We start from the raw sequence: 22,508 nt of genomic DNA on the forward strand, positions 1-22,508 counted from the left end.
GGGAGATACAGGGAGGGTAGCCTGCATCATTCCTAGACTGCAGCCAGCCCGCCATTTGTTTTAAATTTACCAGCACTTCTTAATTCCCACTTTGACCACTGCTTAAAACTCTAAAATTGTGACCATTCATACAAGATTTTTGAACTATTTTGCTCTAACACTCCCTCGGAGTAGAGGTGGAGCTAACTGAGGCAATCACAGAAGAAAGGGTTGTGAGATTTATGTGCCTAACTTCCATCCTTTCTGTATACCTTGGGAATCATCATGATCACCATTTATTTATATAGCGCCACTAATTCCGCAGCGCTGAGTCACATCAGTCCCTACTCCATTGGAGCTTACAGTCTAAGTTATCTAACACACACACACAGACAGAGAGAGAGAGAGAGACTAGGGTGAATTTGATAACATCCAATTAACCTACTAGTATATTTTTGGAGTATGGGAGGAAACCGGAGTACCCGGAGGAAACCCATGCAAACACAGGTAGAACATACAAACTCCACACAGATAAGGCCATGGTCGGAAATTGAACTCCTGACCCCAGTGCTGGGAGGCAGAAGTGCTAACCACTTAGCCACTTTTGGAACACTATTTATATTTCCAGAGAAACTGAACCATTGCTGAGATATCATTATGTTTTAATGACGAAAGTTTAATGCCTTCGAGTGGATAATTGGATTTCATATTTGATACAAGTGTAGAAACCAGTAGGTGGGGAACAGTCATTGTACTGAAACAGCAGTTAGTCCAGAATGTAGTGATTTGGTAGTGTCGAAATCGTACAATTGGATGAACGAAAGTATATTGGTTAATATTGTTTTGCCGTGCGATTGCGATCAGTATGCCACGTAACACGTGGCATACCGCGATCGCACGGTAAAATACGCACGCACACACTCACACTCTAACATTTAGGGGCATATTCAATTGTTAGCGAGACGGGTGAAAATCCCTCGCTCGTTTTAAAAAAAACCCCACTCAATTCAATTGTTAACATTGCATCCACCCCCTCGCGCTCTATTATTGGTCCTAGCGAGTTTGAAATGAGGAGTGGTTAAGGCAGTCGTTTTAGTATAAAAAATTAATGCAAATTAATGCAATCAAGAAGGGCCCCAGCACTGCACAAGAGAATGGGCCCCCACACTGCAATCAAGAAGGGCCCCAGCACTGCAAGCAACAATGCTTCCCCCCCTGGACAGCAGATTTAAAGATTTTACAAGGAGGTAAATTTTTTGCCATTTACAAATATTTCTTGAACACTGGCCAAGCATGGACATTTGTAAGGTACAAATATTTGTGGGACAGTGAGCAAGCCGGACCTTTCTTCAAAGGTACAAATATTTGTTGGGACTTTGCGTAAATGAGTGTGTGTAGGTAAAGCATCATAAAACTGAGGATTTCGTCCATGGTGAGTATTTTTTTTTGTTTGTTTTTAATAAAAATCTATGGTGTACATGAGGGTGTTTACTGTATTTCTTGGGGTTTTATTATTTTTAATAAAGATTTGTGGTTGGAATGAGGGTGTTGTGCTTTTATTTAACATTTTGCCTTGTGGAACTACAGATCACAGCCAGCCGTGGGTGTAAGAGCATGATGGCACTTGTGGTTCTACAAGTGCAAACATGCCCTGTGTGCCATGGGTACGCTGGTGCTTGTAGTTAGACAAATAGCAGCATGCCCACACTATTTAGGCCAACTTGGATGGCTGGGACATGTAGTTCCACAAGTCAAAAAAAAATGTTTTTATTTTTTTTCAGACAAAATCCCCATTTATTACCCTACTACCCACAGCCCAGGGGTAGTAGGAAGAGCCCTAGTGCTATCGGCACTGGGCTGGGTGTCCCTAGGGGGGTGGGCTGCTTACATTTTTCAGCGGACCACACTCCCTAGGGAATCCAGGCCAGCGCTGAACAGTCTGTGGGTGTTTAGTCATTATGGCCGTGGGACCCAAACTGCTTTCCCCCCCCGCTATAGTGCCTATCACTCCGGCTGGTTTGCCTAGTGCTGGTTCAATTAAAATAGGGGGAACCCTACGCAAAATTTTTCTAAGATTTTAACACACACAGCAATAGCCTGCCAGCACTAGGGTTAAGACTAAAATAGAGTGGGTAGCAATTGATTTTTGTTTTAAAAAATAAATAAATAACATGCTACTTTTCACCATTTTGAGAGCTGACTGAGGTCAGGCACAACCACCCCTCCCCCCTTAAAAAAAAAAAATAAAGTTTAAATACATGCACCACTAATGGATTTTTTTAAAGGGGGAACTTTCAAAAAATTATTAATTATTACACTTTTATTTTTTTAAAAAAATAGTACTTTTCAGTTTTTAGGTTTTATATGAATGTATATTTTTCTTAACTTAATAAAAAAAATAATTCTTTGAGCAGACCTGTTTCACCCACAGCGTTAAAAAACAATTGAATAGCTTTTTCCGCTGAGGGTTAGCATCCAGCCTATACTTTAACATTGACAAACGGTTGGAGCACGATAAGACCGTTTCGGTAAAAAAAAAAAAGATTAGAATTGCGGGAGAAGTTTCCGCGCTCGTAAATAAGAAAAAAAAATAAAAATCACTTAACTCGCTCGAAATTACAAACTCACTAACAATTGAATACCCCCCTTAGTTATATTTATATTTTATATTTATATTGGTTCCATTCCACAGTGATTTATAAGCAGATAGTATTTAGTTTATTATTAGTTTATATATTATGATTATATGTACACTTCAGTGTTATTTAAGGTTCAGGTTATAAGAAAGGTGTCATGTCTAGTATCATATTAAACCCCTTTTCACCAGCAGCTGTCCGGTGCATTCAGCGAAGAGATCGCACATTGCATACTCTAGTTATTGATGTTAGGGAATAAACCTTTAATATGATACTGACCATAACATGCTAATAGACTAATTGTAACTGGAGAGTCAGGCGGGAAGAACAGAGCTCATCCCCTGGAGAGATGACCCCCTACCTTTGGATTCCTTAGATTGAACCAGCCTATGACCTGTTTACCCTGGACCCATCTGATGTCTGGACCTATAGAAGCAAGCCACGTCATCTCTATTGTTCACTCTGTAACACTGACTGTATATATAATCATAGCTGCACCCCCACTAGCCTCAGTCTACTCTGAACACAGTATTCAAGGGTGAATTACTGTCCACTGGTGCCCGTGGTTAGCGCAGCGGTATGTATGTATCTTTTGGTATTGGCTGTACTGTACTGTATCTTAATATAATAATGTATTGAATTGTTAACTATTTACATTATGACAAGGAGTCGCGGCCGCCGCTACTAACAGTACCCCCCCTTGAGGAGGGTTCAAGGAACCCCGACATCCAGGCTTCATGGGAAACTTCTTAAAAAATTCTTCAATAAGTCTTTTAGCATGGAGACGCCTATGAGGTATCCAACATTGCTCCTCCGGGCCATATCCCTTCCAATGTACAAGGAACTGGACTTGGCCTTGAACTTTCCTTGAGTTAAGGATTCTCTCGACGATGTATTCATGGTCTCCATTCACAATCAGAGGCCGGGGCCTGTTAGAGGAAGGTTGAATTTGCTGGGAGCAACGGCTTTTTTAAGAAGAGAGCAATGAAATGTACATGGTATTTTTAAAGAAGGTGGTAACTTAAGCATGAATGCTACTGGATTTATCCGTTTTTCAATGGGAAATGGTCCAATATATCGGGGGCCCAACTTCTTGCAAGGTTGTCTTAATTTGATGTTCCGTGTGGACAACCAGACTTGATCCCCCACCTTCAACGAACATGGAGCACGATGGCGGTTAGCAAAGGCTTTGGATTTTTGGGAGGCTTGACTAGTGCAGAGTGCACCCTTTTCCAGACAGACCTCAACCTGGCAGTAAAAGCAGGTGTTCCGGAATCACCACTGGGAAAAGTAGAAGCAAAAGAATTAGATTTTGGGTGAAACCCGAGGTTACAGAAGAATGGGGATACGTGTGTTGTGGAATGGCAGGAATTGTTATAAGCGAATTCCGCCCAGGGCAAAAGAGATGACCAAGTATCGTGAAACTTGGAGACATAGATACGAAGGAACTGTTCCAAGGACTGGTTGGTTCTTTCTGTCTGACCATTCGACTGAGGGTGATAAGCAGAGGACAGACTGATACTGATTCCAATGGAATTACAAAAGGATCTCCAAAATTGTGCAATAAACTGGGACCCTCGATCCGAGACAATGTCTTCTGGAAAACCGTGGAGACGGAAGACATGTGTAAGAAACAAGGTGGCCAAGGTCCTGGCATCAGGTAGTTTGGGTAAGGAAATGAAATGCGCCATCTTACAGAATCGGTCCACGACTAGCCAAATGTTGTCATGACCCGCGGATACTGGAAGGTCAACAATAAAATCCATGGAAAGATGGGTCCAAGGCCTGCTGGGAGTAGGCAAGGGTAACAGTAGACCAGGCGGTTTCTAGCAGATTTGTTTCGGGCACATTCAGGGCAAGCACGGATGTAAGCCTCCACATCAGCAAATAAAGTGGGCCACCAAAGCCAGCGGGAAAGAATTTCAACGGTCTTACGAATTCCAGGATGACCCGCTGAACGTTTGTCGTGACTCTCCGTGAGGATGGATTTTCTTAGGTGAACCGTAATAAATAATTTGTTTGCAGTAGTCTGTTAGAGGAAGGCTGATTGAATTTGCTGGGAGCAACGGATTTTTTAAGAAGAGAGCAATGAAATGTACATGGTATTTTTAAAGAAGGTGGTAGCTTAAGCATGAATGCTACTGGATTTATCAGTTTTTCAATGGTAAATGGTCCAATGTAGCAGGGGCCCAACTTCTTTCAAGGTTGTCTTAATTTCAGCAGGCGAAAACTTTCTAGAGAGAAAAGCACAAGGATGTCATTTTTTACTATGTGGGTTTTTCTGCGAGAGAATGGCACCACCACCAACATCCGAGGTGTCTACCTCCACAATGAACGGAAGTTTTTGGTCAGGGTGTCTAAGAACTGGTGCAGAGATGAATGCAGCTTTGAGAGCTGAAAAACTTGCCAATGCTTCTGGGGGCCACTCAGCTGGGTTAGCTCCTTTTCGGGTGAAAGCGGTGATAGGAGCCACCAAAGAGGAAAATGAGCCAATAAACCTTCGATAATAATTGGCGAATCCAAGGAATCTTTGGATCGCCTTCAGGTTAGTAGGGAGGACCCAATCTTGAATTGCCTGGACTTTAGCGGGATCCATTGCGAATCCTGATGAGGAGATGATGTACCCCAGGAAGGCCACTGTGGACACCTCGAATTCACATTTCTCCCGTTTTGCGTACAGGTGATGTTCCCGTAATTTCAATAGAACCTGGCAGACATGCTGACGATGCTGAGATAAAGACTTGGAATAGGTTAGTATGTCATCCAGATAAACGACGACTGTTTTTCCAAGGAACTCCCGTAATACATCGTTGATTAGGTCGTGAAAGACTGCCGGAGCGTTGCATAAACCGAATGGCATTACGAGATACTTATAATGTCCCGACTGAGTGTTGAAGACAGTCTTCCATTCATCCCCTTTTTTGATTCGGATAAGATTGTAGGCCCCTCGGAGGTCAATCTTTGAGAATATAGTGGCTGCTTTAAGCTAGTCGAACAGAACAGAAATCAACGGCAAAGGATACGTGTTCTTAACAGTGATGTTATTCAGACCACGGAAATCGATGCAAGGCCTAAGGCTGCCATCTTTTTTAGATACAAAAAAGCAACCTGCTCCTACAGGAGACTTGGAGGGGAGAATGAATCCTTTCTTCAGGTTATCCTCCACATATTGCTCCATGGCCTGAGTCTCAGGGATGGATAAGGAATATAGACGCCCTTTGGGCAACTTGGAACCTGGTAAAAGATCGATCGCACAGTCATATTCTCGATGTGGTGGAAGTGAATTAGCTTTCCTTTTGCAGAATACATCACAAAAGTCCTGATAGGGTGCAGGCAGCAAATCTGGACTAGGCTGGAGCGCTCTAAGGGGTAGAGTCAGGCAAGAAGCGGAACATTCTGGGCTCCAACGGATGATCTCCCCTCTTTTCCAATCAATAAGAGGATTATAGCTGCGAAGCCAAGGATACCCCAGAATCAACGGAGCAGAGGGACAGGTAATTAGGAAAAAGGAGAGCTCCTCCGCATGGAAGGCTCCTACAAACAACCGAACCATCAGAGTCTTTGCGAGTATTCTACCCCCAGGCAAGGGGTTACCATCCAAACTGCAGGTGGTAATGCTTGATCCCAACTTGATATCCGGAATCTCGAGCGTCTGAGCCAAATGGGTATCCAGGAGGTTACCTGCTGCACCGCTATCGAGGAAAGCTGTCACGTCTGCGGATTTGTCACGGAAGACTACACGTCCAGGGACCAACAAAGTTTTTCGAAGAGACAATTTGAAGGCCTAAGCGCACCTCATCGCCAGCCCTTAGGCTTTGGCGTTTCCCGCCTTGTTAGAACAGGAACGAACTAGGTGACCTGGTTAGCCACAATATAAGCAAAGACCTAGTGAGCGTCTTCTGGAGCGTTCCTCCGGAGGCAGGCGATAGGCACCCAGCTGCATGGGTTTCGGGGAATCCGGCAAACTAGCACTAGAACTGGTGAGCCAGGAGGTATTGATGACTCCCGTTCAGTTTTTCTCTCTCTGATTCGACTGTCAATTTTAATGACAAGCTGCATCAAATCTTCAAGCGAGACGGGTACCGGATACTGAACTAAGGAGTCCTTAATTTGCTCGGTAAGGCCTAACCGGAATTGACTCCGTAGTGCCGGATCATTCCAGGCACTATCTGTTGACCAACGCCGGAATTCCGCACAATATTCCTCAGCGGAACGACGTCCTTGCCTTAATGCCCGGAGATGAGACTCAGCTGAGGCCACTCTGTCAGGGTCATCGTATAGTAACCCCAAGGCCTGGAAGAAGGCATCCACGGTTTGTAAGGCTGGACTTGTGGGTGAAAGGGAGAAGGCCCAAGACTGAGGATCGCCCTAGAGTAGGGAGATAACAATTCCTACTTTTTGCTGTTTGGAACCAGAGGAGCGTGGTCTCAGGCGGAATTATAACCTGCAACTCTCTTTAAAGTTGCGAAAAGCAAACCTGCTTCCTGAGAACCGGTCAGGCAAATTCAATTTTGGTTCTGGCAGAACGCCATTGGAAGCTTGCTGAGGCTGCAGACTCCTGGAAGCCTCTTCTTGAGCTGCCAAACGCTGGGATAGGCCCTGTACAACTTGAGAAATCGCCTGGATCTGGTTAGCCAGGATCTGGTCTGGAGAAAGATTTGAGTCGCTGTTGTCCTAGGCAACCGGGACCGGAAGTGACATCCCGGTCGTCATAGCGACGGCCGGGACGGTTACTAGGGACAAGGAGGAATCGCGGCCACCGCGACCAACAGGCGGTAGCCATCATCAAGTGCAAAGCCCACACATGCGAAGAATCAGTGAGTAATACCAGGGTGTCACGACTTGCACTCTGCAGCTGCTGTCTGCAGTGACTCTATTGGATTTGTTATGCTTCCACTTGTAGTACCACTGCCCACCAAAGGGGCCACTGTGCTACTTGATTATTCTCCTTGATCACTGGGAGTGGTTTCAGCTGCATGAGGCCTATTTATACCTGCCTGCTTCAAACAGTCTGGGCCAGATCATCAGGTCATTCTGAGGAGCATTCCCTGTGCTCAGCTTCTATCTGTGTCCTGGACTCCTGCATATTTCTTCGTTGAAATCTACTATTTGCTGTTACCTGTGTCCTGGACTCCTGCATCTTCAACCATTATACCTGGTACTTGTAGTTCTACGCTGCCTGTTGAAATCCACTATTTGCTGTTACCTGTGTCCTGGACTCCTGCATCTTCAACCATTATACCTGGTACTTGTAGTTCTACGCTGCCTGTTGAAATCCACTATTTGCTGTTACCTGTGTCCTGGACTCCTGCATCTTCAACCATTATACCTGGTACTTGTAGTTCTACGCTGCCTGTTGAAATCCACTATTTGCTGTTACCTGTGTCCTGGACTCCTGCATATTTCTTCGTTGAAATCTACTATTTGCTGTTACCTGTGTCCTGGACTCCTGCATCTTCAACCATTATACCTGGTACTTGTAGTTCTACGCTGCCTGTTGAAATCCACTATTTGTTGTTACCTGTGTCCTGGACTCCTGCATCTTCAACCATTATACCTGGTACTTGTAGTTCTATGCTGCCTGTTGAAATCCACTATTTGCTGTTACCTGTGTCCTGGACTCCTGCATCTTCAACCATTATACCTGGTACTTGTAGTTCTATGCTGCCTGTTGAAATCTACTATTGCAGTTACCTGTTTCTCATCTGCACTTTGAACTGTCTCATGAGTTACCTTGTCATCTCTGTTTATTAATAAACTCATTATAACCACTTATCTCCTCTCCGTGGTCATACCTGGGAAATCCTGACAGTATGATCTGGCCCTAATACCGAGCCTGCTGCTGCACGGCTTTCATCCCTTTTTGAAAAGGATTTCCAGGGGAGTGACCTACTCTGTAGTCATTAAGACCATGGCTACTATTTCCTCCGAAAATTCCCTATTTCAATTGCTCCAAGTGGACATTCTGCAACTTCGAACTCAAATAGTGCAAGTATCTTCTTTGTTGAATCAAGTGCTCAAGCAACTTCCAGTTTCCACCCCTGATACATGCTGCAGTAAGGAGTCTAACTGTGCTGCTAACATTTCATTATCAAATTTGTCTGCCTTTGACTCTCTGCAAGCAGCACCTTCCAATAGTCCTGTAACAAATTACAGGTTTTCAGGTGCTCCACGCCCCCACCTGACCGAAGAGGAGCGATGGCGCAGGAGGACCTACAAACTGTGTCTTTACTGTGCCAGTGATTTACATTTTTTACAGGATTGCCCGCTCCGTAGACTCCGACCATCTTCAACCTCTATCTCCAGCTCTGAGTTACAAGCTTCTGTCTCCATTCCAGACACGTTATCTGCTCCCATGAGAACCCGGGTTCCCCAGTTCAACCCAGAGGGGGTGCTGCCCTTAAAGTCTGCTCCAGAGGTGGCGCTGCCCTTACAGTTTACTCCAGAGGGGGCGCTGCCCTTAAAGACTTCTCCAGAGGGGGCGCTGCCCTTAAAGACTTCTCCAGAGGGGGCGCTGCCCTTACAGTCTGCTCCAGAGGGGGCGCTGCCCTTACAGTCTGCTCCAGAGGGGGCGCTGCCCTTACAGTCTGCTCCAGAGGGGGCGCTGCCCTTACAGTCTGCTCCAGAGGGGGCGCTGCCCTTACAGTCTGCTCCAGAGGGGGCGCTGCCCTTAAAGACTTCTCCAGAGGGGGCGCTGCCCTTACAGTCTGCTCCAGAGGGGGCGCTGCCCTTAAAGACTTCTCCAGAGGGGGCGCTGCCCTTAAAGACTTCTCCAGAGGGGGCGCTGCCCTTACAGTCTGCTCCAGAGGGGGCGCTGCCCTTAAAGACTTCTCCAGAGGGGGCGCTGCCCTTAAAGACTTCTCCAGAGGGGGCGCTGCCCTTACAGTCCGCTCCAGAGGGGGCGCTGCCCTTACAGTCCGCTCCAGAGGGGGCGCTGCCCTTACAGTCCGCTCCAGAGGGGGCGCTGCCCTTACAGTCCGCTCCAGAGGGGGCGCTGTCCCTCCAGGCCGCTCCAGAGTTGCCAGTCCATGCGGTCCAGCCCGAGTTGCCAGTCCATGCGGTCCAGCCCGAGTTGCCAGTCCATGCGGTCCAGCCCGAGTTGCCAGTCCATGCGGTCCAGCCCGAGTTGCCAGTCCATGCGGTCCAGCCCGAGTTGCCAGTCCATGCGGTCCAGCCCGAGTTGCCAGTCCATGCGGTTCAGCCCGAGTTCCCACTTGGTGCTGTCTGCCCTCAGGCTTCTCAAAGTGCTGTCTGCCCTCAGGCTTCTCAAAGTGCTGTCCCTGCCAGGCCTGCCGCCCAGTCCGGGCCTGCACCCAAGTCTGCGGCCCAGTCCGGGCCTGCTCCCAAGTCTGCCGCCCAGTCCGGGCCTGCTCCCAAGTCTGCCGCCCAATCCGGGCGCCCTGCCAAGTCATCTGCCCAGTATGGATTGTCTTCTACCAAGGGGGTCCTACACAAGTCCCTAGGGATGTATGTTCAACCCGAGCTGGCCGAGTCTCATGCTAATTCGAATTCATCTTCTGTTCAAGTCTTCCAACCACCTACCTTCAATGGGGATATTCAGCAATTTCGTGCTCTTATTAAATTCTGTATATCCTATTTTCCCTCTGTATCCAACCTCCTTGATACTCAACGAAAGCAAGTGTTTTACATGTTGGCCAACTTTACAGGGGAAGCTCTGGAATGGGCAGAGCCTTTAATTGAAATTCAAGATCCCATTCTGTCTGATTTACAGCTTTTTACTGCTATTCTCACTCCCAGTGCTTCATCTATGCCACATGTTCTATCTCCAGCTACTCCCACTTTGAGATTATCGTTTTCTTCACTCCATTTCCAGCAACACTCTAAAAACCATAAAAAGAGAGTGAAGAGGAAGAAGAAGAAGAAAGATTCTCCTGGATCTCAACTCCCTTGTGGCGTGGTTTCTATACCCTTTCCGTCCTTGCATGAAGACTTCTCAAATACATGCCCAATTCTGGACTATGACTCTGACTTTTCTGACCATTTCTAGTATTTGGGCGTCTGGAATCCGCCCTTTAAGGAGGGGGTACTGTCACGACTTGCACTCTGCAGCTGCTGTCTGCAGTGACTCTATTGGATTTGTTGTGCTTCCACTTGTAGTACCACTGCCCACCAAAGGGGCCACTGTGCTACTTGATTATTCTCCTTGATCACTGGGAGTGGTTTCAGCTGCATGAGGCCTATTTACACCTGCCTGCTTCAAACAGTCTGGGCCAGATCATCAGGTCATTCTGAGGAGCATTCCCTGTGCTCAGCTTCTATCTGTGTCCTGGACTCCTGCATATTTCTTCGTTGAAATCTACTATTTGCTGTTACCTGTGTCCTGGACTCCTGCATCTTCAACCATTATACCTGGTACTTGTAGTTCTATGCTGCCTGTTGAAATCCACTATTTGCTGTTACCTGTGTCCTGGACTCCTGCATCTTCAACCATTATACCTGGTACTTGTAGTTCTATGCTGCCTGTTGAAATCCACTATTTGCTGTTACCTGTGTCCTGGACTCCTGCATCTTCAACCATTATACCTGGTACTTGTAGTTCTACGCTGCCTGTTGAAATCCACTATTTGCTGTTACCTGTGTCCTGGACTCCTGCATATTTCTTCGTTGAAATCTACTATTTGCTGTGTCCTGGACTCCTGCATCTTCAACCATTATACCTGGTACTTGTAGTTCTACGCTGCCTGTTGAAATCCACTATTTGCTGTTACCTGTGTCCTGGACTCCTGCATATTTCTTCGTTGAAATCCACTATTTGCTGTTACCTGTGTCCTGGGCTCCTGCATCTTCAACCATTATACCTGGTACTTGTAGTTCTACGCTGCCTGTTGAAATCCACTATTTGCTGTTACCTGTGTCCTGGACTCCTGCATCTTTAACCATTATACCTGGTACTTGTAGTTCTATGCTGCCTGTTGAAATCTACTATTGCAGTTACCTGTTTCTCATCTGCACTTTGAACTGTCTCATGAGTTACCTTGTCATCTCTGTTTATTAATAAACTCATTATAACCACTTATCTCCTCTCCGTGGTCATACCTGGGAAATCCTGACACAGGGCAGACGAAGCTGCCAAGTGAGCAGCAGGGTTATCTGTAAACAGGTCAACTGACAAGATGATGGTTACGACAAACACACACAAATGAATTGAAATGCAAGATTTGTGTTCCCAACAGGAAAAGGCGGTCTGGAAGGCAAAGAGATGTGGTCAAGAGTCCTCTGGACTCTTGAAAGATAGACAAGGTAGGCCCGTGGCTCCCAGAGCATATTTCCCAGGCCTAGCTGAGGCACAACATGGTCTGAGTCTTCTGGGTAAAGAAGGTATGTGCAAGCATGTTAGAGCATACTGGTGTGCACCAGGCTTTTCTTCTCAAGCCAGTAAGAAAGCATTGTCTTGTCTTACCTGTTTGAGGAAAAATGTCGGGAAGATAATACCAACTGAACCATCCCATATCCCTCCTACAGACGGACCTTTTCAGGTAATATAAATTGACCTCGTCCAATTACCACCTTGCAGAAATCCCATATGTATTAGTTTGTACTGATGTGTTTTCTAATTGGGTAGAGGCATTTCCAGCGGTCACTAATACTGCTGTTTTTACTGCTAAAAAATTTTGTTAAGGAATTTGTATGCAGATATGGTATCCCTAGAATTATAGAAAGCGAGAGGGGTTCTCATTTTACTGGTAATATCTTTCAGAACATGTGTAAACATATGGGAATTGATAGTAGACTTCATACTCCTTACCGACCACAAGCCAGTAATAAGGTGGAAAGGGTAAACAGTACCATTAAGAACAAACTAAGTAAGATAATGGCTGAAACTGGATTGGCGTGGCCAGAAGCTTTGCCACTAGTCCTCCATAGTGTCACTCATGAACCTGTTTTGGGAGACCTAAAGACTGCAGCTACTGCCACCTGAGCCAAGGACGTTGTACATACTATCACCCTTACTAGCTTTATTGCACTGAGATAATACCACATCTACCCCAGCAGAACCACTGGCCTCTTTAAAAAACAAAAAAACACACAAAAAAAAGCAATCAAAAGGGATCAGGGTACTATAGAACGGAATTAGTTGAAAATGCCCTTTTAAGAAGAAAGCAGAAGTGGCTTCAGAAGGTTACTTGTGGGAATTACCACATTTCTTTTTGAGCACAATTATGGTTGCGATAACTGAGTATTGCTTCATAATTAACAATAATTAATTAATAGTTCTTAAAGTAAAGAAATATCTAGTAGAATTTAAGAAATATCTAGTAGACTTTATACTTTAAGGCCACTTCAGGACTGCAGAAGTCTTTTCTGAATCTATCGGATTTCAAGAGATGGAAATAATACATTCCAAATATGGAACCTGTAACTGTTCAAAAATAGACTTTTCCAATTTTACATAGATACTGTTGTCTTGTAGGTATGCTGCTGATAACAGGACAAAGCTGTAGAAAAAAAAATAAAGAATCATCCAAGTACACCATGAAAAAATGATACAGAACATCATGAAAAATTGTATTAACAAAATGTTTAAACACTGCTGGACAATTAATAAAAATAAATTCCCTGGTGCTAAATAAGGGGACTAGGTCACATAGAAAAAGGGAGATGCAAGTAGAAAATCTTATATTGTAAATGAGTAAGTCAGAATACTCCCACAAGGAATAATGATAACAAACACATAAACAGACACAAACACGTGTAATAGATAAATGTAAAAATTGTCTGCAGACAAAAGTAAAAAATCAAAAATAAAGAAAAAAAAATCAAAATAACAGTCCAGAAAAAATGTGTATATAAAAAATATATATGCATGCATATGAATTTGAGGGGTTTTCAGCCAAAAAATATATGTACCCTAAAAACAGAACACTGGAGTCCTCTTCAAATGTGTACAACACCTCCATAGATTTATCACTTTGCCAACAGAAAGCGAGTCCCGAAATCGTTGTGCCAAAAAGGAAAGAGAAAGAGGGTACTTTAGGTGTAAAAATATGCCCAAGATCTCCAGTGCAGAAACAATCCCAATCCTTCACTACCACCAAATGTGTATACCTGGTGGAAAATGGAAGAAAGTACCTTAGGTGTAAATGTGCCCGAGAGCTCCAGTCCAAAGGCAGTTCCACTCTTTGACTTGCGGTTCTTCAATTTGAGAGACGCCAGCCGGCTGTATTCCCCGTGTTACACTCTTTCACTCGCGGACACTTCCGAACTCCTGTGCGCATGCGCACGCTTCTGTCTTAGGTCCTGTCAGATATGAAGGAGAGTTTTCTCGAGCTCCATGCCAGTAACTATAAAATGTTATCCAAATATATTCCATATACCATCTCTAAAATCAACGCGTTTCACCTGCGAAAAGCCAGGCTTCCTCAGGAAATGCAGATGGCACCTATGGAATCCGTATTATTCTTATAAAGGTAATCAGGGTGGGAACCAAGCCCAAACTACCAATAGGGAGAAACATGGATGAAGGACATATCCACAGCCCCATCGTAAGGACCCACATGCAAATGTATAAACTTCTTCAACGCTGTGCCTTACGTTACAATCCCATTTCTAGCTCGTATGGGAACACCATTCTAGTAGAAGTGAAATTAGGAACACACACATAGAAAAATGGTGGGTTGAGATAAGTGGAGTGGAAATATAAATGTCTGCATATATCCAGAAATATTATAAAAAAAAAAGGTAGATGCAAAAGTAAACTCAAGTAAATAAAACACATTCAAGAGAATATTATCTCTATCTTCCACACTATTAGGTAAATAGAGACTATCATCAGTTGTTATCCAGAAAGACCCCCAGGTCAAAGTCAAGATTAAGAGCCCATGGAGAGAGGGTATGTAATTCATAAATCCATTTGGATTCCTCTTTCAATATTACCTTCACAAAATTCCCCCCTCCAACTCTTCAGAACTTTTTTAATACCTATGAAATTTAGCGTGGTGAAGTCATGTTCATGGTGTTTAGTGTAATGGTCCGATACACTGTGCATGTTGAACTCTCTCCTAATATTTCTAAGGTGCTCGGATATCCTAACATGCAGGCTCCGCACAGTCCGCCCCACATACTGAAGGCCACACGGGCACTCCAACAAATAAATTACACCAGTTGTATCACATGTAATTTTCTCCTTAATGTCATACTCTTTACCAGTGTCATTGCATACAAAGGATCTTATCGGCTTAGTCGTATTTAGGCCTGTCATTCTGCAAGCCTGGCAACGATTGCAGAAATAGAATCCACCATCACCCTCCCCCAACCTTGTCCCTTGCTGTTTTTTAGTGTCATGAGGTAAAAAACTCTTGACCAACATATTTTTTAGGTTAGCGGCCTTTTTACAGACAAATTTTGGTGGCTCTGGAAGGATGCACGCTAACTTCTCATCCTTCCTAAGTACATGCCAATGCCTCTTAACAATTTTCTCAAAGGACTTAGAACATATGGCTATCATTACCGATTATAACGATCAGGCTAACCCAGTAGATATCTTTTCCCTGTGAATAAGTAAGGGGTCTCTCTCCAGTTTAAAAACTTGTTGATATGCTGTTTCCACCACTTCAGTATCATAATCCCTATCCAGAAATCTATCTTTCAACAGTGTTGCCTGCTGTTCAAAGACCTCTAACTCCAAGCAATTCCTTTTCACCCTCATAAATTGACCTTTAGGTACATTCTTGAGCCATATGTAATGGTGACCACTGGTCGCATGAATAAAAGTATCCGCCTGCTTCGTAAATGTTTTGGTTTTAAGGCAGTTATCTTCAATATAAATCTCTAAGTCCAAGAATTCAACCTTGGTCCTACTGAAATGAGCCATGAATACCAGGTTTAGTTCATTGTTATTAATATAAGCAATAAACTCCTGTAGCATCTCTTCACTACCCTTCCAGATACACAGAATATCATCTATGTATCTTCTCCAAATACAGAACTGATCTTTAAATGGATTATTGGCCCAAATATGCAGGTCTTCCCAGTATGCCATAAAAAGGCTGGCATAACTGGGCGCAAATTTGCTGCCCATCGCAGTCCCCTGTATTTGTCTAAAAAACTGACCATGAATCCAAAAGTAATTATGCTTTAAAACGAACCGAATGGCATCAATAATAAACGCTATCTGTTTTGGAGGAATATCTGACTGTACCAACTGTTTGTTGTTAACATGCTCACAGCCAGCTTCATGATTTATAACCGTATAGAGAGATGTAACATCACAAGTTAGAAAGATAGAACGTTCCTCCCATCTCAGATCATTCAAAGTTCAAAGTGTATTGGCAGTATCTCGCAAATAGCTGTGTTGCTTAATGACAAGAGGCTGAAGAAATGTATCAATATACTGTGAAAGATTGGAGGTCAAAGACCCAATAGCTGAAATAATGGGTGTTCCAGGGGGTTTTTCCAATGATTTATGAATCTTAGGTAGGACATAAATCACAGGAATTCTCGGGTGTGTTTTGTGCAGAAAATCAAATTCATGCTTGTTCAAAATACCTTCCGTGAAGGACCTCATAAGTAGTTTCTGTAGTTCTTTACTGTAAGCGGCAGTGTATACCACTGCTCAGATATTCATATGTGGAAGAGTCCCCAAGCTGTCTAGCTATCTCTCCCTCATATTCTATTTATTCAAAATAGTGGTTCCACCCACTTTTCTGGTCAATTGATGTGGTATCTGGATTTACTGTGGCTCCATCTGCTATGCACACTGCATACACAGTACAAGAACCCTATATAAGGATATATTCATTTTATATTCACTCACAACTGTTCAATTTGTGTGCTTATTCTATGACTGGGATTCCTTAAGCTTCTCGTGAACTATCAGGTTTTGGAGCAGAACAAAGAAAATAAGTCTATCAATATGGAGTGCACCAATATCTGTGGCAGTTTACAAAATGAAAAATGGGCTATCACAACACGCAATGATAACACAACTGGTCAAATAGAGATATTCACCCCGTTGGGCACTACAAATATCACCATAAATAATAATTGGTATTGAAAAAAAAAAAAAAGAGAAAATATATAGTGTAGTAAATAAATATAATGAAATAACAATATAGTCAATGATTTACAACACTATATGTTGTTAACTCTTAAAAATAAACTACCATCAGGGTGTGATGGGAGTACCAGCATACAAAAAAAAAAACTATAGTTGTGGAATGTGAGCAGATCTTTTGCTGGGGTCTTCCCCTATACTGATATGCTTACTTGAACTCCAAACATCTTGTGCGTGTGTATCAAAGTTACAGCAGCTTTCCACCTGATCCTTTACATCAATCCAAAAACATGTGAAGTAATCACTCAACAGAATCCTTCAAGGGCCCCAGGAATGCTGGAGATGAAGCTGGATGGCCTTGAAAAAGACCAGAGTGTTGAAACGCATCGGCGGCATCTGATCCTCCCCTAAAGTAACACTGGATTCCTGCCCATCTAGCTTCATCTCCAGTATCCCTGTTTGGAGTTCAAGTATCATATCAGTATAATAGGGAGACCCCGGAAAAAGATCTGCTTACATTCCATTCCACAACTATAGGTAGTTTTTTTGTATGCTGGTACCATTTTGGATTTATATACCAATTTTCGTTATATGTATGGTGATATTTGTAGCGCCCAACAAGGTGACTATTTCTATTTTATCAAGATTTTGAAGTTTAGCCTCTGTATACAAATGTGCAAAATGTGCAAAATAGACGACAGTGTTTATAATATACCAGTCCTCAATGCTAGTTTTTTTTATATGGCATGAATCATTAGAATGGGACACTAGCGTGGTCAGATTTTGTTTTCAGAACTATTCAACAAATTAGCTGTTCCTTGTACAACAGATTATAATACATACAAGTATCTAATTTTTTGCTACTTTATCACCAGGGGGGCGGGGGTTATATTTTTATTTTTAATATTGGTGGTGCCATCATAAGGCCAAATATTTATTTAGTTTAATTTATTGAGAGTGGTGCTCGTTGGTCAGCATACCTTGTTTTATGTACAATCTTTAATCAATCTGAAAAGGATAACAGTGTTCAATGGTGATTTTCTCAAGGTCTCTATAGTCTATGCCAGTGGTTCCCAAACTTTTGCAGTTCGCGGCACCCTTAGAGTCTCCAATTTTTTTCAAGGCACCCCTCCAAAATAATTATTGAGCAGTTTTGTTTTAGAAGTAGTTGGGTCAAAAAATTGTAATAAGTATTTAGGTCAGGACAGAAATACTTATTTAGTTGTATGCAAAAAGGCCCCCTCTGCATCCAGACACTGTGCCCTCAGGCACTCTGCCCCCTCTGCATCTAGACACACTGCCCTCTCTCACACTGACCCCTCTGCTCTCTGTCATGCTGTCCCCCCTCCTCTGCTCTCTGTCACGCTGCCCCCCCTCCTCTGCCCTGTCACGCTGTCCCCCTCCTCTGCCCTCTGTCACGCTGTCCCCCTCCTCAGCCCTCTCACACGCTGTCCCCTCCTCTGCCCTCGTTCACGATGTCCCCCCTTCTCTGCACTCTGTCATGCTGTGCCCCTCCTCTGCCCTCTCACACGCTGTTCTCTCCTCTGCCCTCTCACACGCTGTCCCCTCCTCTGCCCTCTCACACGCTGTCCCCTTCTCTGCCCTCTCACACGCTGTCCCCTCCTCTGCCCTCTCACACGCTGTGTCCCCCTCCTCTGTCCCTCTCACACGCTGTGTCCCCCTCCACTGTCCCTCTCACGCTGTGTCCCCCTCCACTGTCCCTCTTACACTGTGTCCCTCTCCATTGCCCCTCTCACGTTGTGTCCCACTCCACTGCCCCTCTCACGTTGTGTCCCCCTCCACTGCCCCTCTCAGGCTGTGTCCCCCTCCACTGCCCCTCTCACGCTGTGTCCCCCTCCACTGTCCCTCTCACTCTGTCCCCCTCCTCTGCCCCGCTGTCACCCTCCTCTGCCCCGCTGTCACCCTCCTCTGCCCCGCTGTCACCCTCCTCTGCCCTCTCTCACGCTGTCCCCTCCTCTGCCCTCTCTCACGCTGTCCCCCTCTTCTGCCCCGCTGTCACCCTCCTCTGCTCTCTGTCCTCTTTCTCTGCCCCGCTGTCCCCCTCCTCTGCTCTCTGTCCCCCTCCTCTGTCCCTCTCACACGCTGTGTCCCCCTCCACTGTCCCTCTCACGCTGTGTCCCCCTCCACTGTCCCTCTTACACTGTGTCCCTCTCCATTGCCCCTCTCACGTTGTGTCCCACTCCACTGCCCCTCTCACGTTGTGTCCCCCTCCACTGCCCCTCTCAGGCTGTGTCCCCCTCCACTGCCCCTCTCACGCTGTGTCCCCCTCCACTGTCCCTCTCACTCTGTCCCCCTCCTCTGCCCCGCTGGGCCCCTCCTCTGCCCCGCTGTCACCCTCCTCTGCCCTGCTGTCACCCTCCTCTGCCCCGCTGTCACCCTCCTCTGCCCTCTCTCACGCTGTCCCCTCCTCTGCCCTCTCTCACGCTGTCCCCCTCTTCTGCCCCGCTGTCACCCTCCTCTGCTCTCTGTCCTCTTTCTCTGCCCCGCTGTCCCCCTCCTCTGCTCTCTGTCCCCCTCCTCTGCCCCACTGTCACCCTCCTCTGCTCTCTGTCCCCCTTCTCTGCCCCGCTGTCCCCCTCCTCTGCTCTCTGTCCCCCTCCTCTGCCCCGCTGTCACCCTCCTCTGCTCTCTGTCCCCCTTCTCTGCCCCGCTGTCTCCCTCCTCTGCTCTATGTCCCCCTCCTCTGCTCTCTGTCCCCCTCCTCTGCACCGCTGTCCCCCTCCTCTGCACCGCTGTCCCCCTCCTCTGCACCGCTGTCCCCCTCCTCTGCCCCGCTGTCACCCTCCTCTGCTCTCTGTCCCCCTTCTCTGCACCGCTGTCCCCCTCCTCTGCCCCGCTGTCACCCTCCTCTGCCCTGCTGTCACCCTCCTCTGCCCCGCTGTCACGATCCCTCTCACTCCTCTGCCCCGCACCAGCCATAGAAAAAAAGAGAGAACACAGAAACTTACCAATCCGCTGGGCGGCGGGACCCAGCAGCCCGGCGGATTGGTAAGTTTCTGTGTTCTCTCTTTTTTTTATGGCTGGCCCGCGGCACCCCAGTGACAGCGCCACGGCACCCACTTTGGGAACCGCCGGTCTATGCAAAGTTCTGAATGTGTGACGTTTCTTCTTTCTACAAAGAAGACACCTGCACGGAGGGTCTCAACATTTTGCTTAGAAAACACACTGGTGTTCTAAAAAATATGAGTGGCTCAAGCCTGAATAATATCTATGGATGCCACAAGAAGAAAAGGATTGGGATCAACCATCTCCAAGCAGGCGATGCAGCAGGAAATATGTTTTTCCAGAATTTCAATCCAGAACAGAAAAAAGAGGGTTAAAGGCTTGAGATACACTGAAAATGAACTTGGGATGAGATTCCCATCAATTGCACGAAGTGCTAAAAATGTTTCTAAGGCTACTGTGTGTACAAGTTTTTGAATTAAACTGTATTCAATAACATTTCTTCCTGCCCCTGAGGCCAGAAATCCAAGTTAGAGAAAGTTGTTTTGTCAAAACAGATATTCACTCAATTAAGTGAATTCAACTCCAACTATAGTCCTGCCATCTGTCCACATCTTCCATCTGTGTAATAGAAAGTCCAGTGAAAATAAGCATTCATATTCTGCTGCCATAGTCTCATCTACACATAGGTTGGACTCTTATGCTTCCAACAGCTCAGGCAGAAGACATGGGGATGCAGAAATTAGGTAATGGAATATTCAAGAGGAAGAGGGAAAGCAATGCAAAGGTGTGGCAAGGAAGAAGTGGGAATAAAAGAGATGGCAAATAAGGGCGCTGGGCATACACAAATAGGAATATTTGTTCTGTATTTGACTATAAAATGTATATGTGCTTAATATTAATTGAGGTGTACATTATAGTGTTTTAAACTGGGTTTAGTATAGGTTCATTTACAACACACAATGGTACTAAACACTGGTAGGGGGTTGATAGTTGCTGGAGGGGGGCCATGACTTCATCACCCAAGGCCCATTGTGAACTTAATCTACCACTGTCACTATAGACTAGACAAGCCTCCATTGCTGCACATTTTCAAGATTATACAGATTTTTGCTCCATGTTCCTGTTGAAATTATGTTCTCACCTTGTGACAACTTGATCAAGTTCAGTGCTCTGTGGAGATTGCCCCAAATGAGCAATATCCATTCATTTTACATATTGGGGTCTCAGGTGTTATAAATGGTAACTGGAAATAAAATACACAGGCTACCTTCAAAGCCATTGCAGCATATGTACCATGATACTGTGTGTATGTGGAACTAAATGTTGGACTCAATGGCTGACAGAGAGTTCTCGGGCTCCAAATAAAGACTGCAGTAGAGCATACAGGCATGTAGCAGACGCTCTGTGAGGGTGTTCTTTACATTGGAAATTATAATTTGCTTGTGGAAACACATGACAATTCTGAAGGTAAATAGTTACGGACACTATGGAGTCTGTTACATTCTATATCTACTATCACTGCAAATACTTTATGGAAAAATGAGGCTTCGACTTGTCTCACTATATGCATAATGCCTCATGCACCCTAGCAACCTGTGCAGAAACAATGTCAATAAATGCAATTTATGATCTGCTAAAGTAGAAACCTGGAGAACAAATGGTCTTTTGTGATGCCACATGAGTGCAAATGCACCTAGATTTATGAGCAGACACATGGATCTGCAAGCCAACGTGACAGCTTTTGTGGGGACACAGGAGTTTCCACCAGCCGATAAAAGATATTTCCTGCTTTAAGTAGCTGCATTGTCTTCCCCACAAAAGACATTGAATTTGTCAACTCAGTGGTCCCAGAGATAAGTTATTCTCCCTATACTTATAATTGTACTTTGAACCTTCGATTTGCATTTCTGCAGGAAAGTGCATTTCTAGGGGTATATTGACCCATGTAACAAAAATATTAAAACATACAAAAGTACCATATGTACAGTACATGTGTCCTTTTCCTCTCATGCTCAATTTAAGCCTTAAATGAAGCTAAACCAAGAAGTATTGATCGAGAAAAACTTAAAAGTTTAAATGCATAAAGTAGGTGGCCCTAATGTGGTTCTAGGTTGGACAATTGTATTGTTCACACCCTGCACCTTATCAGGTTTATCCGTCAACCTCCAACCTCCAAAACTAGGCAAAGAATGCTTTTACAGTGTGCGCTTTGCAGACAACTAGTCACACTTGCATGCAGAAAGAGACATTGTACATCCCCAGATTTTATGGTTTGTAAATTACCCTTGCTGGTATCACCAAAGAAGAAACAGCATTCTATATCTTCTGGAAGGATGCCTATACATAGACCCTCTTGGATGTCATGGAACATTAACTGGAAACAACAGCGGGCACATTCTTTGTTGCTAAAATAACATGTTTTGGTTTACCAGGAAATGCTATGTGAGAAGCATCCTGGACTGTCTCACACTTATCCACAGTCTATGAGAGATTAACAAACAGTCCTGAAGCAGAGGACTGATATTACTCTCTTCTCCCCATGTTTTTCCACTCCAAAACTGCCCCTCACCCTAAATTGGCTCAATAAGGTTAAAGGGGATGTCCTCCACCTGATTAACAGGAAACTCTGGTGTTAACTAGACAATAGACACGACCAACACAACTATACAGCAATGTATCTGCTCTGCTTTGTAGTACATAAGGGGTATATGCTGTCCAACCGGCGTCCCACTCATAGAGAAAAACTCGGAGACAAGTGTTTGGCAAAATATATTCCGGTCACAGCTTTATTAAACATTCCTGTATTCGGCAGACAAGCGGCGTGCAAGGCTATTAGAATTGACCAAATTTAGTTCCATCTAGAATAAATAGGGCGTGTTCTGCCTACCCTGTAGGCACCGCAACAACGTCCT

The 22,508-nt window shown here is 44.8% G+C and overlaps 1 protein-coding gene across 4 annotated transcripts in view; it reads right to left on the reverse strand.

The window, feature by feature from the left end:
* The window catches only part of CSDC2 (cold shock domain containing C2), a 74,303-nt gene that overhangs the window by 26,964 nt on the left and 24,831 nt on the right, over positions 1–22,508 (reverse strand). The window contains exons 2-3 of one of the 4 annotated variants that reach the window (XM_075182814.1): positions 13,707–13,874; positions 13,485–13,544 (exon numbers count right to left, since the gene is read on the reverse strand). The exons of 2 other annotated variants lie outside the window; for them this stretch is intronic. The gene's annotated coding sequence lies outside the window, so the exon portion shown is untranslated. The remainder of the gene's footprint in view (positions 1–13,484; positions 13,545–13,706; positions 13,875–22,508) is intronic. One more of the 4 variants, XM_075182813.1, reaches the window with a different exon arrangement.

This window comes from Mixophyes fleayi, chromosome 8, assembly GCF_038048845.1.
Source record: "Mixophyes fleayi isolate aMixFle1 chromosome 8, aMixFle1.hap1, whole genome shotgun sequence".
Lineage (NCBI taxonomy): Eukaryota > Metazoa > Chordata > Amphibia > Anura > Limnodynastidae > Mixophyes > Mixophyes fleayi.